Source organism: Pagrus major, chromosome 11, assembly GCF_040436345.1.
Source record: "Pagrus major chromosome 11, Pma_NU_1.0".
Lineage (NCBI taxonomy): Eukaryota > Metazoa > Chordata > Actinopteri > Spariformes > Sparidae > Pagrus > Pagrus major.
The window spans coordinates 22,460,390-22,478,662 of NC_133225.1; the positions used below are offsets into that span (position 1 = coordinate 22,460,390).

The 18,273-nt window shown below is 39.8% G+C and overlaps 1 protein-coding gene across 1 annotated transcript in view; it reads right to left on the reverse strand.

Moving 5' to 3' along the window:
* Nucleotides 1–17,915, reverse strand: part of pde4ba (phosphodiesterase 4B, cAMP-specific a) — a 58,993-nt gene extending 41,078 nt beyond the window's left edge. The window contains exon 1 of the mRNA XM_073476847.1: nucleotides 17,866–17,915. The gene's annotated coding sequence lies outside the window, so the exon portion shown is untranslated. The remainder of the gene's footprint in view (nucleotides 1–17,865) is intronic.
* Between the last annotated feature and the right edge of the window lie 358 nt (nucleotides 17,916–18,273).

An 18,273-nucleotide genomic window follows, 5' to 3' on the forward strand; every position in this document is an offset into this window, starting at 1 on the left:
AGTCCCGCTCTTTGCAGCCTCACGCATCGAACAGTTATCTGAGGACACCGCTACTGTACGAGTGGATCGTTACCCTGAATCAAACTCTGATCTGTGAGTGACACACACACAATACAAAGTGTCCATTTGAGTGTAAACACACATTATAACAAGGGTGTGAGAACAAGAGATGAGCATTCAATGGAGAGCTGAAGAGGACAATACATGACCCGAGGTAAAGCACCTCTCAAACAGCAGGGTCCCCATAATGAGCTTGACACGGTCACCCCTTCAAAAAGACACACACAGTGAACACACTGTGTAGAGTTTAATGAAATGATAACAAGCCATACGCTAAAAATATCGATGTGAGGAGGACGGATGACTGAGCCACAAGGACCACGTATACATTTTGTTCTAAACCAAAAACTGATGCGGTCAAAGTTTTGAGATTCTACACTTCAAATACAAGTTCATCTTCAACATCTTGTTTAAAAGTTTGATTCTAATAAAATACAACAAACACCTCCGCAGGTTTGAGAGATTCATCTATCTTTCAGGAAACAATGTCGTAGGGTGTGGTGGGATGCTCCTCAGAACATGACGTTGAATGTTTTCTCTGGAGGAACTTCACCTTCGAATGAAATTGGTTTTCATTGGAAAAAAAAAATTGAAAAAATAAAAAGGAACTGGGTCATTGTTTCTGGAAATGGACACGTGGCTGTTGGCAAAACATTCTCACCAGCTTCATTCAGCTGTTCTGGAGCTTTCAACCATATCGTTGACCTCGACAGATGAAGTTTGCGCACTTGTGACGGAAGCTCCCATGATTCAGATTTGCATTTTCTCAGAATTTCATGGACCTTTCGTCTAAGATGCCCCAGCTGGTTGTCACTGAAAGTTCAGTCTTTCTCACTTCATCAGCTGTTCAACTCCATGGTGTTTGGATGGAGGCATCTCAGACATATAGCTTAAAACCTAGACAAACAGATTTGAATGAACTGCCGCCTTAAAGGATGAAAATTTCTGGAGCTTCACAGCAAAACAGCATAGCTGCCATACAGCTCGTCCAGCGTAATCCAGGTCTCCTGAAGCCACGAGATCCCAAATTGATTTGAAAAGACAATATTTACACCCTTGATGTGCAGTTGAACTCATGCACCCCCTTCAGACAGATGCACGCTAACGCTTTTAGCTGCAGTGAAGATTTTGGCTTTAGACAGGTGTAAATAACGTCTTTCAAAACAATGTAGGATCCTAATTGGATTACGCCGGATGAACTGTATGAAGTCCTTTTAGGTTATTTGTTTGTTTTATTTTAAGCTTTCTGTGAAGCTCCAGAAATGTTTTGGGGAATACAAAATGTCACCCCTCTTTTTTATCGACATAGAAATGTAGATAATGAGTGAATTTTCATCCTGTAGTAGTAGCAGCATCATGGTGTCATCGTTACACGATCAACAAAATAGTTTGGTGCTGAATTAAAAGGGAAAATAGGTGTTGGTTATGATCAAACCCGCATTAACCCTTTTATTTAAGTGCATTATTGTTTGCACTGTCAATCAGGAAGGGAGAAATGAACAGGTCAGTAGCCTCATTATGTCAGCTTCTACACAAAAACACACACAGGACACTACAAACAGAACAGAGACAGACGATAGACAGCAGCTTCGCGGAGCTCTGTCTGCTGAGAAAAGCATTAGAGTGTTACTGATGAAGATCTACAGCCACACACACACACACACGCATGCCGGATACGAACACATGAATATACACACACGGCCAGACATTAAGAACTGCCTCATGGGTACAATATACACATTCCAGTGTAGCGCAAACACTGGAGGTCTGACTTTTTCTCAGAGAGAGACAGAAGGTAAACAGTCTTATCTGTATTCACCAAGAACAGGCTCTTCTCTCGACCCTGATTCCTCTGCTGATACACTGTACAAAAGCAGTTTCTATGTGAACAGCAGAACAACTTGCATAATGCAACACACAATACACCACTTAGTACATACTGTTGACTCTCGTGTTTACACAGGTATGAAAAAGTCCCCATCGGTGTGTTTTTAGTCCATCAGTCATTATGCACATTTCTTACTGTACTGTATGTGCTCGTTTGTCTGATTGAAAATGAGTCACAAGAAAGAAACCTGAAAGCCTTATTAACAACTTCCCCTGTTCCCTTCTTCTACATAATTAATGTCACATCTGAATGTTTAAAATCTCACCTGTCGTTACATCTGAGGACACTGAATTTACTGATCTACACCTTAAAAGTGTTTCTTTAGAAACTGAGAACAGGAGTGTAAACTCTTCTAAACGCACCATAAATATACGAACAGAAAAACTGCAGAAAAAACACGTAACATGAAGAAAATGTAGTTTTACTATCTCACTAAGACACCGCACAATGATTTCAGTGCAAGAAAGGGAAGTAAAACCTGGATACTACATCACTGGATTTCCCCTAAGGTCTATGATTAAGTAAAATACCAAGACAGCTGTTAAAAGGAACGACCCCTAAATAAAAATCACCTTTATGCCTGATTTGCCAGTTTGAAGAAGTAAGATTTTAATTTCATGAACTTTTGATACGACATATTGCTTCCTGAAACGCACAGCCACGCTATCAACTCTTTGAGACTTAATGACTTTGAAATAAATGCATCAGCATGCTAACATCCTCACAATGACAATTCTAACATGCTAATGTTTAGCAGGCAATGTTTACCTTGTCTAAGATCTTAGTTTAGCGCCTTAGCATAAAATGTTGGCAGTTAACTTTTTTGAAAACCACAGATAGGTTCACATTTGTATGAGTCATAGGCTACATACTGTACTGACATTTCTACAAGACGTGTCATTACAATCACATTACATGTTTATGACCTGACCTTGACACTGGGAGTTGAAGGGGATGGCGGATGAAGTCTGTAACAGTTTTTCTGGTGACAAAACCCGGTGTTTTTGTACTGAGACCCTGGGACATCTCCAGCCATGTTTGTGGCGACCAAAGCAGGTATTTTAAGCCAAAACACAATCTTTTCCTAAACCTAATCAGAGCATAAGCACAGCGTTGGCAGAAGATAAGATCTAAGCTACATCAGCAGTCGGCAGTTGTTACTATCCATCCTGAGGGAGACATTAATGTGTGTACCAAATTTCATGACAATCCCTCCAATCCTATTCAAGACATTTCATTGAAAAAACACAAATGTGAACCTTACGAGGGTGCGAGATTCAAACTTTGGTGATCACCAGAAACAGTAGGATTCATCTTCCGTACAGCGTGACCAAGAATGTCTGTATAAGATATCATGTTTCAGTAGTTGCTGAGAAATGTCAGTGGAAATAGCAGTTTTGATTCATTAGCTGTGTTACAGTAATGTGATGCTGTAAGTAAGTCAGGCTGTCTGTGCTCACTGGGTGTACATTGTCAGTTATAACTCTATATTTAAATTGTCATAACACTTGAAATTACAGTACATGGACAAAATAATTAGGACTTTCTTTACAGTTTCTGATCAGGTACTTAAAAGTTTTTATATATACACATGTTTTTTTTAGCTTTAAAATATTTTCACTTTGTTTCAATACAGTCGATCTCATAGCGGAGTGAGATACAGTCGGTGCCATTGCATAAGTTTACTTAACATTAGTTAAAAAAAAACAGGTCTCTTTCAAAACTGGTTATGTCGCACCAGGTTTGAAAGCAGCCAGCAGAGTCATAGTGATAGTCACAGTACTGAATGGAGTGACAGCATTGTTTCTATGCTGGGGTTTGTGACGCAAGTCAGGCCCTGTCTGCTCTTTGTCTCCCTGTCATGCTGAAGGAAACTCATTTGTCTGCACAGAAAGATGGATGTAGTGTTGAAGAAAAAGAGCTTGCGGGTGGTGTCTCAACACCTGTGAGAGTGTGTATGTGTGTGTGTGAGGAAGTCGCTGTTGTCCCAGTGGCCTGTTTCCTCATTAGTGTCACAATCCTGCGCGGTGTGGACTTCCTTCCATGGAAGTGACAAACACACATCACTCATTTGATCCATACACATTCAGATAATACTCACACCCTTGTTTAACATGCATTTACAAGTTCTGTTATGTCATCTGCACACAGGCACACAGGCACACACACACACATACACACACACATTGTGTTTCTGGACACAAATCTGTCCTCTGGTAGAAGACGTCCTCATCCTGCCTCTCATTCAAAACAGGGACGGCCTGGAGTGTCAGCACTATACAAACAGAAGTTTAGGGTGAAAGCATCACACATAAATCTGTCACTCTCCTGCCCTACGCATGTAAGTCACATTAACTCAGCATTGTGTTGTAAACTGACTGGTGTTTTCTATTATTTCCTCAATGAAAATCACCTCCTAATAGCAGCAGAAACTATAGCCTGCATACAGTTGAATAAACAGCTCTTAGGTAGGGTTTATTGCAGGCGGCTGTATTAGACTGCAATAGTTTCAGCCAAGTGCCGAATAAATTGTTGTAACAGATTGTCTTTGTTAACAGAAATTCACTCTCTAAAGAGCATGTTCAAAGAAGAAAAACATTACTTCCACGTATTTCTATTTGACAGAGACCGTAGAAAAATTAATGAGGGGAGACTAACACATTTTTCTTTTAGATAAAGGGACAGGATGCTTTTTCTTTTTTTGGTACCGCTGTAAAGATTAATATTACACTCCACTTTTGGAGATTAACGCAGTACATACTCTCTTAAATTCTTTATGCTTTCCTGCTTTTAGTTATTACTGATGATTTTACTAGCCAACTATTCTGATAATTAACTCGTAATTTTTCAAGCAAAAAGGTCCAACCTTAGCTGCGCCCAGCTTCCTATATTAGGATTTGCTGCTTTTCTTTGTAATTTATGATTATGATTTATTTATTTGGATTTTGGACTGTAGGGTGGACAAAAGAATCAATTTGAAGATTTTTCCCCCTTTTTTTTCTCTTTTTTTGACATTTTATAAACCAAACAATTAATCATGTAAAACATTGTCCTCCATAAAGTTGAATATATGATTCAGCCCTGCGACCAACCCCAGTAAATGTTGTATAGTCCCTAAAAGTGGTTAAAAAACTAGAGCCTGACCTATGTATTGTCACAAATGTTTGATAATCACAGTGAGGAATCACTGCAACTACAATTTGTGTATATCGGCCGATATTTTGAAATCTGAATTTTCTACTCCCTCAAATCGGGATCAGCATCGGCTCCAAAAACTGCATGTCGTTCAGGCTCTATAGAAAAACCAACAACAAAAACAAACAAATGAAACGCATCCACACAAGATTTAGCTGGAGCAATAAAACATACCCAAAAATAATTTGATTCCAACCCCAGTCTGAAATAAAAGGATGCTCTTTCATCTGTGAATAAATCGCAGCAGCTATGAACTAAATATGATCCCTGTATTTCAAAAGCTTGGCTAAACTTCACAGGCTGTTACTATCATTCATTAAAATATTGTCAGAGAGCAGCCACTACCTGCTCACTGCTGGAGATGTGCCATTACTGCCAGTAACTTGTATAAAAAGCGCCAGTATCCAGTCATGTTAGTTTCCAATAAACAGAGTGTAGTATCATGTGAAAGGTCCACAGGCTGCACGGTAGTACACAGACGCGACTGTTGATTCTAGGTCATGATAGGAGCCCTTTTTGTCCCATTTATTTCCATCAGGAAGTGCAACAAAAACCAACTGAGGTGTCAGGCAAGAAAGAGAGAACTGTACTTGGATTTCTCTTTATCTCTCCGTCTGATAACAACACACACACAGAGAATCAAACACACACGCTGCCTGCACAGAGCTCTGCCATGAGGATCTTTCATGTAGCTGGTCAGGCATGGGCAGACAAGAGAGACTTCCCTAGGGGCACGCACAAACACACACACACACACACACCTGCACTGTACTTGTTTACTTTACAGAAAGCAGTTGCAGTAAATCAGAGGGGAAAATTATTCTACATATATCACAGCCTTTCCTGTCAGCTGTCCAAACTGTTCCCGTCAGAGAAACCCAAACCTTCTCACCATCACTGAAGCTCTTTCTCTATAAGGTTTCACCTCATTATCCTGCCCGGTGACAGGACACTTTGCCTAGATACCTGAAGTAGTTTGAGTGGGGCATGTTTAGTGGAATTTAATCCGATTTTGGCCTCAAACCTTCATACATGACGCAGGGTGAGGTTGCAGTGCTCTTGTATAATGTAATATATGCTGGTCTGCACAGTAGCCAGACTTCTCTGGGAGCCCCACTGAGGCCGTAAAAGTGGCCAGGAGCGGGAAGTAATTAAGAGGGCAGGTAACACAAGACACCCAGGGACAGGAATACTGAGAGCTGTTACGTAGCTACCAACATCGAGAGAAACAAGGCCAGGAATATGTTTCTCAACAGTTGGACATCTGGAACAACCGAGAAAGAGGAGAGACTGAGAGAGAGAGAGGCATGAAAGAGGGGTTAAGGAGCTTTGACCAGAATAGAGTCGAGGTTGGAGGAAAAGGAGAGAGTCGCTGCCATGGCAACTGCTCATGTTGGCATTTTGTGGATGCTCATAGCAGAGTGTGAGGCGAGAGACAGAATGATAGGCTGGCAGATACTGTATCTGTGACATTTAGACATGCTAGCCCTGCCATGGTATCCCTTACTGAACTAATGCCACAGCAAGACCACGAGGCTGGCAGCGGTCCAGCATTACCTCACCCACCAAAGATGGTTTGTTGCCCCAGAGGGAATGTAGATGAAGATGCGTTTGTAAATTCCTATCAAACCTCACCTACCAAACTAATCTGGTAAACAGTTTCTATCTTTTATGGGTCATAGTCACATTCTAGCAATGCAATGCCATTTGTGTCATATTTAACGAATAAGAAAGACACTTCATGTCAGATATTTTCTCTTGGAAATCAAAATTAAGTGAGCAGCAGGTTGAAGCATCTTTTTGACACTCCAAGACTCAAGACAGGCCCCGATTATACCCTGTAGCAGCATGCATTGCTCTTCAACACAATAAATCAATAAAATCTTGACTAACTATAACATAAACCCATATGCACACAGACAAACACACTGGTCACACTGGCAGATTGGTCTCTATTTGGAGTCGGTGGGACGCGTTAGTTAGAAGCCCTGGACAGGTGCACCGCTGTGGACGAGTTATTGCTACTGAAGCCTCTGGCTTTAGCTGGACGTGTCACATGACGACCTATTATGAGATCCTGGTAAATAAATGCCTGTGTGTGTGTGTGTGTGTGTGTGTGTGTGTGTGTGTGTGTGTAGAGTATGTGAGGTAAAAGCACAAAATAACGCAGGAGTGCTGCATTTAGCTATTTAAAGCAGTTTTTGAGGCTTCCTTGATTTGGTTCATGTCTGCAGTTATTCTATGTAGTGGTTTTCATACGAAAAACATATCTGCTGCTTTTTCAAGAAGCAGAGCGCACAACAAAACTGTTATCATGTTAGACATCAAGTACAGTGCGTCATAACTCCCCGGGGGTTTGCACTTCTGGCTCGACATGTAGGCCACAGCACCTGTTTATATCCACCACACAGCTTTTTAAATTGGAGTAATCTTGCACATTTGTATTCTTTAAAACCCTGTATATTTTCTGTTTCACTATCCTGCTTGCGTTTACACTTGTAAAAAAATACGTTTTTGGGATAAAATGTTCTACATGTATCAGAACTATTTCCAAAAAACAAATCATACACATTCAAATTCACACTTTGTGACGCCATTGTTATTCTAATTCAAAAGTCACCGCACAAAATTCGCTTCAAGATTCTTCTAATTTAAGTCAGTCTTGCTGTTGGCAAATATGCACCTACAGTTGGCCACATTTAAAATAAAATTGGGACTTTTACCTTCTGATCCATGTCATTCTCCTGCAGTAAGGACACCACAAACACAGTGGATGTTTAAAGGAAAAACCTGTGCAGCTGTATTGCTAAAACTAGCACAACCTGCAGCGAATGTAGTATTTTAGGCCATCCAGGTGGGTAACAATATTCATTTTTGGTTAGACCCCCAGGCAGCTAGCTTTGGCTTTATTAGTTGCTTATTGCTAGTATATCTATTGCAGCTCTGTTGTCTTGCAGTCTGGTTAGCTGGGTACTTGAATGTTGATTCTCTAGTTTTTAGTCTTAGATTGTCCAGTTCCTCTTCTCCAGCCCTACATCATATCTCCTCTGGCACCTTCTTGCTTATTCTTCCTCGCTTCTCAAGAAAAGTCTTATCTCTGCTGCCCTCTCACCTCATCACTCCTCATCTCCTGCTTTCATCCCTCCTCCTGTTCTTTCTCTCTTGTCCTCCCCTCCATGACCTCCTCGGTGCATTCCTGCACGCACCAGACCACTGTACGGTGCATGGAGGGCAAGGTTGTCCTGTATTAAATAACATTTATAAAGAGATACTTTTCATTCAATGCCCTTTCCTTTGCCCTCTGAAACCCTGCTGGCACAAATCTTAAATACAGTATGTTTCCATGACTTGATGAAATCAAGCAGGCAAAATTATTTACTTGTTCTGTCCTGCAGCCCAGAGCAACAAACAGAAAGTGTGGAGTTTTTAGTGGATGACACATTCTTATGCCTTAAAAGTTGAGGGTAACAGTTGTCTTAAGATTAGGTCTGCAGGCTCATGAAAAATTAAGCTGTTGATGTTTTATTTTCTGATCTGGGTCTGTACTGATCACTAAAACCAGAGCTCACAAGATTAGTTGAAGATCCTCCTGGATAAAAGACACACAATCTGAATACCATCTAATATAATTAACCCTTCCCTGGTTGATTCCAGCAAACTCTCAGAGGAGGTTTCATGAGGACACATGAAAGACAGACAGACTTTTCCTTTGCGACTACATTCCCTCAACCGTAGAAAGCCCGTATTTATACGCACAAGCACAGTTCCTGCCCCGCACTGTATTTCACGGCTGTCTAAACAGCAATGTACGGTGCCAAAAATGTTGAAAATATAGCGTACACCTAAACAGATTAAACATTTTTTCGTGTGCCTTCTTGTAGGTGGCTAAAAGACGTCTTGCTGCTGGTACCATTTACCAATTAATTTGCTCTGCTTCCCTGTCGGTACTACGCGCTGATTCTCCACACAGTTGGGGAGCTGATGGTCATCTACTGCAGGTACCTCATACAACACTGCATCAAAAGACCCAAACAATCACTTTAATCTGGACTAAAGGGGTGGACAGACAGACCAACCAACCATCACACTGACATTACCATCTGTACGTCCCTGCAGCTAGCATGGCCAAAAAATCAGCCAACAGCACACCATATTGTCCCTTTAGAAACTCTCAGTCAGTGGCACTCTTACCGACAAAAAACTTGCAAAAGCATTGATTACCAAATTTAGCAGCAGCGCTATCTTTATCCACTGCTGTATAACAAGCTTTTACCTAAGACCTTGGCTAGTTCAGTAAAAAATTCCTGGACCATTATGTCTGTCCCATAAGTCTTGTACCTTTGTGTGTACTGTACCATATCCAGCAAACGTATGTGCAGTGTTGTTTTACCCTATTACATAACGGTCTCACATTGTCCAAACACCTTTCACCTACTGTTAACTCACTTATTGTTGAGTGTTGACCAAACATCAGCTCCCTGCTTTGAAAAAACAGAGCTTCTTTTGGGGAAAATGTCGTGGGGGGCCTGCTCACCCCGTAAGAAAACACCTACACAATGGAAAGGCACAATGGGACTTAAAAAGCCAACTCGTTGACACCTTTCCACACTAGCGAGCAGCCAAACGCAGATGCACACACACAGTGCGTATGGGGAGAAGGTCGGGAAAGTTCAAGAGCCCTTTGCCTCACATATATCCTGTATGACAGCGTTTCATCACAGAGGCCAACTCGACCAGGAAGTCAGGTCATACATTTGTGAGGTTCTCACAGCTAAATGCTGTAGAAATGGGGCAGAATATTTCCTGGCTGTGTTATGACACCATGACACAAAACAGCTGCTTTGCATCAGTTGCTTTCTATTATGTGGAAATTTTTGGTTCATGTGCGTGCAGACCTCACCAACCTGTTTGTGATTGTGACGTGATAACGGCTCTGTAAAAACAATGAGTCGCCTTTACAGTTTTCATTTTACACTCAATCACTGAAGTGCTGAAGGAAAACCGAAATCTGAGGACCAAATGGTGATTAAATCTGAAACATGCAAACTGCCCAATATGTCTGATGTGCAGTCAGTATACTATAAGTTAGAAGTGTAAATATACAGGACGATCTGTGTACAAATCTTCTCAAAATGAAATTACAAAATACTCTTATCTGATGTAGATTATTTGTGCCAACTCCACCTTCATCCTGTGAGAAAAAAACAAAACAGCTGTCCAGTATTTTTCCTACTGAGAATGCCATAGGGTAAGGAGTGTTGAGAAGTGCATGGGTCACAATTGAAGCATGACACTAACAATGAGTTTCAACATCCAGCCCGGACAATATCACAGTCGGTGCTTTGTGCTTGAATTTTGTAACAGTAAGACATTAGAACACAATGTGCTGGTAAACACATAATTAACAGCACGCACAGCTCTTTGGATATTTTCCACTCATATGAATCACTGAATAAGGTGATGGGTGGGGACTGATGCACTGATAGAATCGGTCCAGGTAGTGCAAACAGTATAAAGGTACCTCATTTACGTACAGATGCATAAATATAGATGGCTGGTTTAAATAGTACTTTTCCACATTCTTCACTGTCTGAAATACACCTAATACACGTTTCATAGAAGGTCTTTTCTTCTAGTTAGTTGGGTGAATCTGTTGGCGTTGTTGTGTTCATGTGATACTTTTCCTATTTAAACTCTGGTTTGAGAAATGACACACACACTGACATATATTGGAGCTTGCTATGCTGTGCCACTTCTGCCAAACTGATCACTCAACCTCAATAAATCAATCACTTTTCTTTTCGTCCCCAAAGGGCAAAAAGTTGTGCAGCTGTGACACACTTAACCACAAGATGAAAACTCAAAGCACAGCGGACACAGTGTACAATTAAGAGATTCAAAAATTATTTTTAAAAAGCATGATAAAAATGTATATTCAATTAACATTAATTGACATATATTTTATCTAGTCAAAGTATAGCTGATACAGCCATTCTGCAACACACCAGGACAATCTCACACTATATTTGTATACGAAGAAAGGAATAACTTGAGTATTACATTTGCCGAATTTACAAGAGGGGAAAAATTATTTTGAATTTGTCACAGACAACGCTTCACAACGTTTATAAAGTTTCCTCAGACTCAACAACCTACAAAATCCATAATATGTTAAGTGAGTCTGGGGATTTGCTCACGGAGGACAGAGATCCTATTTCAATGAGGATAATGAGAATGTTACGAGAATAAAAACACCAGGTGTAAATGCAAAGGCAAGAATGGATCGTTTTTAACCAGATAACTTATACAGATACAGAATCCGGTATCAATACTAGGTGTAAATGGGGCATTACTTTTGGCTAAAGGTACTCTAAACCTATTTTGCTTAACACGTTTCTGCCAACTGATGTGGATGTAGTATCTACTTAATCTGTAAATTCTGTTAGTGTGTCCTTTAGCAAGGCACTAAACCCCTGGTGTATGTGTATTATTTTAAAAATAGAAAAATAAAATAATAATTTGTGATAAAAATGCCAATTGATGTGATGTAAAGTATATAAAAGAGTAAAAAAACAAACTTTTTTCAGGCATGTCTGCCATTATTGGACAGTTGAGAGGGGGTTTGACATGTAATAGAGATCAACAGCTAAATCGACGAGCGATGCTGTGCTTATATGGTCTGGCATCTTAACCAGGACGCCATTAATCTGCCCCCCTGAAGCTAACTTTGACCTCTGAGATCTGAAATATCCAAATCAGCTTTGTGTAATGAGAGACAGCAGCACTGCTAAAGCACACAAACATGTATCTGGCTTCAGTTTATCACCTCATTAAATGTTATATAAAGTCATAGAATTAATGAACATTATATATAATATAATTCAGCATCGTATATATCATATCATTATATCAAATAAGAAATTGAGCAAGGCTACTGCTTTTGGAGTTGTTGTTCATTTCACTTGCGTCTCATGACTTAACACTGATGTGACTTGTTTCATGAATGAAGTTCAAAATATGCAAGATATGCAGTTTTGGCTTTAACTTATCTGTATGTAAACAGCATCAGAAGAGTTAGTTGTGCGTGCTGAGAGAAGGTGAAACAGGTCCACCTGTGTGTAATGCAGGTATTTACGTATCATATCATTGTGTCAGCATGTGCATATTTGTGCAGTGTGTGGGCACAGACAATAGGCCTTTGTCTCCCCGCATCCTATTTTTCTCTTGTGGGCTGACAAAGACATTCATACACACCAACACACACACACCTCATCTACACACAGTTCCTCCTGGCTTCCATCAAGTTACAACAGTTTAGAGACAGCAAAACAGGAACAATCTGATCTTCTCTTCCTGCCTCACACTTCCTGCCCTCCCCCTCCTCCTCCGCTGACAATAGCGAGAGAGAAAGAGGCAAACAGATGAATGAAATGAAAAAAAAGAAAAAAAAAATGACTTGAGGGGATGAAAATGAATAAGACAGAAAGAGGGTGAGACAGAGCGGGTATGGCTGTGGATGAGTGTGTGATTCTGTGAACAGGAGGTGGTCTGCAGTGAGGATGTGGCCTGAGGTTTATGGGAAAACAGTTCTGATTGTGTGGTGTGCAGGTGTTGACTGCATACACCCAAACTACAAGCATTTCACACAAAGCATTTACAAGCAGTGTTGGGCAAGTTATTTTCAAAATGCAATCAAATAGCATTTTCCTTGAAATGATCATCCATAGTTGCCAACTGTGACTGTTTGCCATTTGGTGCAGAGCATGTTGTGTACAGGGGTCTTTTAAAGCTTAAGATCTGATTCCTGCTGCATACAAAATAATGTTACTATGAGAGCTGTGAGACCAAAACAGCTGAACAATGAGCTGAAACTCACTATAAACCCTCGTAAAGGAAGCTGCAGATTCAGGTGATAATTCTCTGTGGGTTCATTAGGAACAGTGCCTCTCTAGTAACTAGTAATATGACAATGAACACAACATACTAATGTAACATTACTAGTTACCTTCATTGTCTGCGTAGAGTGATATATTACTTATTACACTATTTCTTAGTCTCTCTCAGCAAAATGCCCAAATAACTTATATGGAACAATTAGATTGCCTAGATCTTTTTAAATAAACGAATGGCCTTGGACACAGGGATGAGCAGGTAGACAAGGATCAAAGTTTAATATATTATGGAGCTCTGTAAGGACACTCCCACACAGAGTTTAAAAGCCTGCAGCTCCCCTCCAGTTAGTTAGAACTGAAGAAGCCTCTTGGATGAGAGGTGAAACATCTTCAAGAAACTAAAACAAGTCCAGTTGCCTACGATACAGCACTTAGAATAACAAAGGTCGAGTTGTTGTTTGACATTTTAATACAGAAACATTACATACTATATCTTTAGTATCATTACAATAATAAAAACAGCTAATTTGCACAATTTAGAAGCTGGATCCAATGAATTAATGATTTAAATTAATGAGTTAATGAGTACACACATTGCGTTTTGAGATTAGTATCAAGTTTTAAGCATGTGGGGTTTTTTTCTCGACAAAAACATTATAGCAGTCGAACTTTCTTACACAACAAAACTAAAAAAGAAAAGAAAAATAAAGTTAAAAAAATATATAAAAACAAAAAAACAACACTAAAAGTAACTATGAGGCTATTTTATTCTGAAACTTCTTTTGTTTTTAGTTTAATGAGCTGAGAAGAAAACACAAATACACTGGGTGTGTTTATAGTATATAGTATTATCCAAAGCCAACAGAATGCCTCTTTCATCTGTTTTAATGTGTTTTGTGGACAACATTGAGAAATAAAATATATATAAGGTTGGCTGTGGCAGAAAAAATTTGTTAGCAACAAAACTTTATTGTTGTTTTTTTTGGTCTTTCATGGGATTTGCTGATAACAACAAGAAGATTAAATGATATTCTCATCCTTAAGTGAACTTTTAAGCCTAAAATACTTGAACATTATTTTCATGTCAATCTTTAGCCAGGTTGATTGGATGAATGCGGGCCAGAACAGCACATGTAGATGAAGAGCAGACTGTTTACTTGACGAGTCCCTGCAGTCAGTTCTGCTTAAACGTAGTGACGAGTTGGAAACATTTAAGCTGTTTGTAGAATTTAGTGACGACCTTGTTTGCCCTCACAGAGAAAGGTCATAATGCACGTTATGGAGCTGGTTTACCAGATACACACACTCACACATTTCCCAAACTCTTTATTACACACTCACACACACACACGCACGCGCGCACACACATGCGCACACACACACACAAACCCAGAGCACCTGATGAGCTGCGGTTCAGAAGAAGGAAGTGAAAACTCAGTCCATCTGCTTTGACAGGAAGTCAACAGAAGCCACATACAGGCTTGCTGACGTCAATCAGAGCCACAGGAACACCTCCCCACAGCACACACACTCACTCGCACACAGCACACACACACACTCACATTACTCACAGTGATGCGCACATGCCATGATAAACACTCATTCGAATCACACACCTTACCAATCCACATTTACAAAACTGCAGACTTTAAATACAATCACACAATGAATACTGCATTACACACACGTCAGTGATCTCATAGACCCCCACACTCACCGCACACTCACACAGCCACACACGCACACACAGAATAAACAAAGATTATTAAGGAACTTGTTGCCTCTTTTTCAACAAGATGAACTTTTGCATTTCAGATATAACACCCACGCTCAGTGAAGCTCGTACTTTTCTGATTAAATGTGCTAAAACAAAAACATACGCTTGTTTTTTACTGAAGAGGAAAATCTTTACTATCGTTGTGGAACCGACTGACGCTCATTTTCAGTTCTACTTTGATGTCATATCTAACCTGAGTTGGTTTTCATGTAAAGTATGTTGGTTATTTGATGGTTAACTACGCTCACTGTTCTCAGTTTCGGTGTTGCTCATCTTGGTCTCTCTTTACACAACAATACGTGTCACTTCTTTCAATGCTCTGCCTCGAGCTGTGGGAAAATCGTCCTACTGACCTGAAGTTAAAGGTCTGATAGTACTGAAGAAATGTTTTTATCAGTACAGAAGAATAAAACTAAGATAAGATACAGAAGTTTTGGCAGAGGGCACAAAATACACCTTTTATCGGTTCAGTACATAAATCTTGCAAAGTTGCTACACAGTGTGCAATTTTTACCACCGGCACAGAGGTTCTGTTTTCACTCCTGTCCGTTAGTTTGTTGGTTTGTCAGCAGGATTACACAAAAACCACTCAACAGATTTCCATGAAACTTGGATGGAGGATGGGTTCCAGCCGAGATGGGCACCATTAACTTTTGGGGTGGATCCGAATAAAGGGACGGATCCAGGAATTTTTTCTCACTTACTTTAACATCGCAAGATTAGGAGTTCTTCAACATATTTGTTTTTTAACATTTTCTCAGGGTATAATTCATAGATCTTGATGACAAAATCGGGGATATTCATCTATGACTGGTATCTATGAGTGAGTACAAAATGCGCTCTACTGAGTGCCATGCTATGCATTTTATTCATGATTACTCACAACACCATTGTGGTTCTTTAATAAAAACACATATTTGGGAAAAAGTGAGTGATCAGTGAGACACACTGAGCCTTTGCATGGACAGCAGAGAAGTGCATTAAGAAGCAAGAGTGATGTTAAATTATATTTTTTCGCACCATGAAAAGTTCCAATAAACCTGACACAATTGGAGGTGACCACATCCAGATAAAGGAGAACAATAGGAGCTTTATCAGTTACCTCTCAGTCTTCCAGGAGGTCAGTATTTGATAGTCTGTGTGTATCACTTTAAATTAACACTATTTCCCCAAAATGTACATATTTTCACTCAACTCTTTATCTCTACGAGAAAAAGATGATGAAATAAATATAAAATAAATAAAGACAAAGAATAAAAACTTTAGAAGTAAGGGGCAGCGGAAATGTGAACGTTGACATCACCTTTTACGCTGATATGTTGAAATTGCTGCTTATTTACACATTCAGCAGTTACAAAGCAACATTATCATTGTTCCAAGTTGTGTTTCCGGACACCTGTCAAAATCAAGTCCAGTATTCACCCTCTTTTAGCTCTGTTTTTGGTCTCCACCAACACCAGAGGGAAATTACTATAAATAATAAAAAATAATAAATTAGAAAAATAATAAATTAGAAAATAGTCGTTCATGGATTTGTTTGAAAAAATATATTAGCCATAGTTTTTACCCTTGTTTTTACCCGCGCCTGGAAATAACATGATACCACAAAGTATGGCGTCATTACAGGCCTTGGAATTTTCACCAGGCTACAATAAAATGTGAGTGGCACAGTCTTTTCCACACAAGGTCAGTATAAGCCCATGCCGCTTCATGGGAAAGACAATACAAACAGCAGATCTTCGAATAATCTAATAATTTTCAAAAAGTTCCTGATCACTATCAAATAGCATTTTGGTTGAGATGCTCATCCATAGTTGCCAACTGTGAGTTTTTTACCATTTGGTGCAGAGCATGTTGTGTAGAGTGGGTTTTTAAAGCTTAAGAACTGATTCCTGCTGCATACAGAATAATGTTACTATGAGAGCTGTGAGACTGAACCAAAACAGCTAAACAATGAGCTGAAACTCACTATAAAGCCTTGTAAAGGAAACTGCAGATTCAGGTGATAATTCTCTGTGTGTTTTTGAATTATCATCACTGGTTCAAGTGAAAGAGAAAGCCAATTTATTCTCACACCTCTTCAGTGTGATGTTAGACAAACACTCCACAGATACACACACGTGTTTCTATACTGTTATTGTCATAATGCATTCAATAGCTCATAACCATCGCAGCTAAATGTCTAACTCCAACCTTACCAACCTCTGGATGTGCACTGCCTCTCTTTTTACCAAGACCTATCTCAGTTCTAACCAAAACAGTCTTAACCTTCAAATCGTCCTTTGACTGGTCCTCAAAATGCAGAAATGCCCTCACAATGATCATTTAAAAAAGAAATAGGTTCTCACAAACAAAGCATAAGCGACAGTGAAATAGCATTTGTAAACACAAATTCAAATTGATTTAAAATATGTGTAAAACCACATTTATTGTGTGTAATCTGTGTGTATTTGTGTGTGTAACAAACAGCCTTGGCTGAGCCGGTGAGCAGACACAGATCCCAGTATTACACAAAGGAATATTCATAAGCAATACACACTTTACAGCCCCATATTCACGTGTATAGAGCTCATAAAGTCATCTGTGCTTTCATACACATACTCACACACTGCCTCTTACCCACGCAGAAGGGTATATGCACACACCCAATGACACAGGGCCGCTTAAAATCAAATGTGATGAAAGACAAAAAAAGGAGGTTTGCTGTTATCCTCGACTGAGCTGCCTTAATAGACCACACTGTGTGTGAGTGCTTGTCTGAAATACCAGTTCACTTGTGTTTGGACACGGTTAATGAGTTTGATGACAAAACAGTCTGGACTACAGTGCTGGAGCTGAAGACAGATGGCGAAAAAAGTGAAAGTCGTCACGTACGCGAGTTCATGAGCAGAGGACGAAGGAGGGAGGCAGGGAGGGAGGAGAGAATAATGAGAACAAGGAGAAATGATGGCAGGGAAAAGTTCAGTCCAGATGAAGCCGGTTAAAAAGACGTGTTCTTTACGCAGCTTTACAGAAGTCAGACACACTGCGGGACATTCCTCTGAGCTTCTTACCTGGGAGACAAACTCTGGTGATCGGAGGCTGAGTTGTTGCTGCAGGAGACCTCCTGAAAGATGGGAAGAAAAGAGAGAAAAAGAAAGGTGTTACAAATACACAAACATCCTAAAATAAAGTATATAATGTATGTAATGATCTTTAAAAGGACTGGCTCAGCAAAATAAGAAGCTGAAGGTGAGGTTTGCCCAGGGCATCATGCAAGCTAGGACCGCCACATATGTTGTTTCATTGTCAGATGTTCCAGATCCAATCACATATGTCCACATCACATCAGTTACACTACAGTAGGCAGTTGTTATACATATTTTGATCCACATTCTTCTTTTTGCAGTGACATTTTTCACACCTCCCTGCACCTCTTCTTGCAATAACATGTAACTGTAGGTGCATTTTATTCTTTTAAT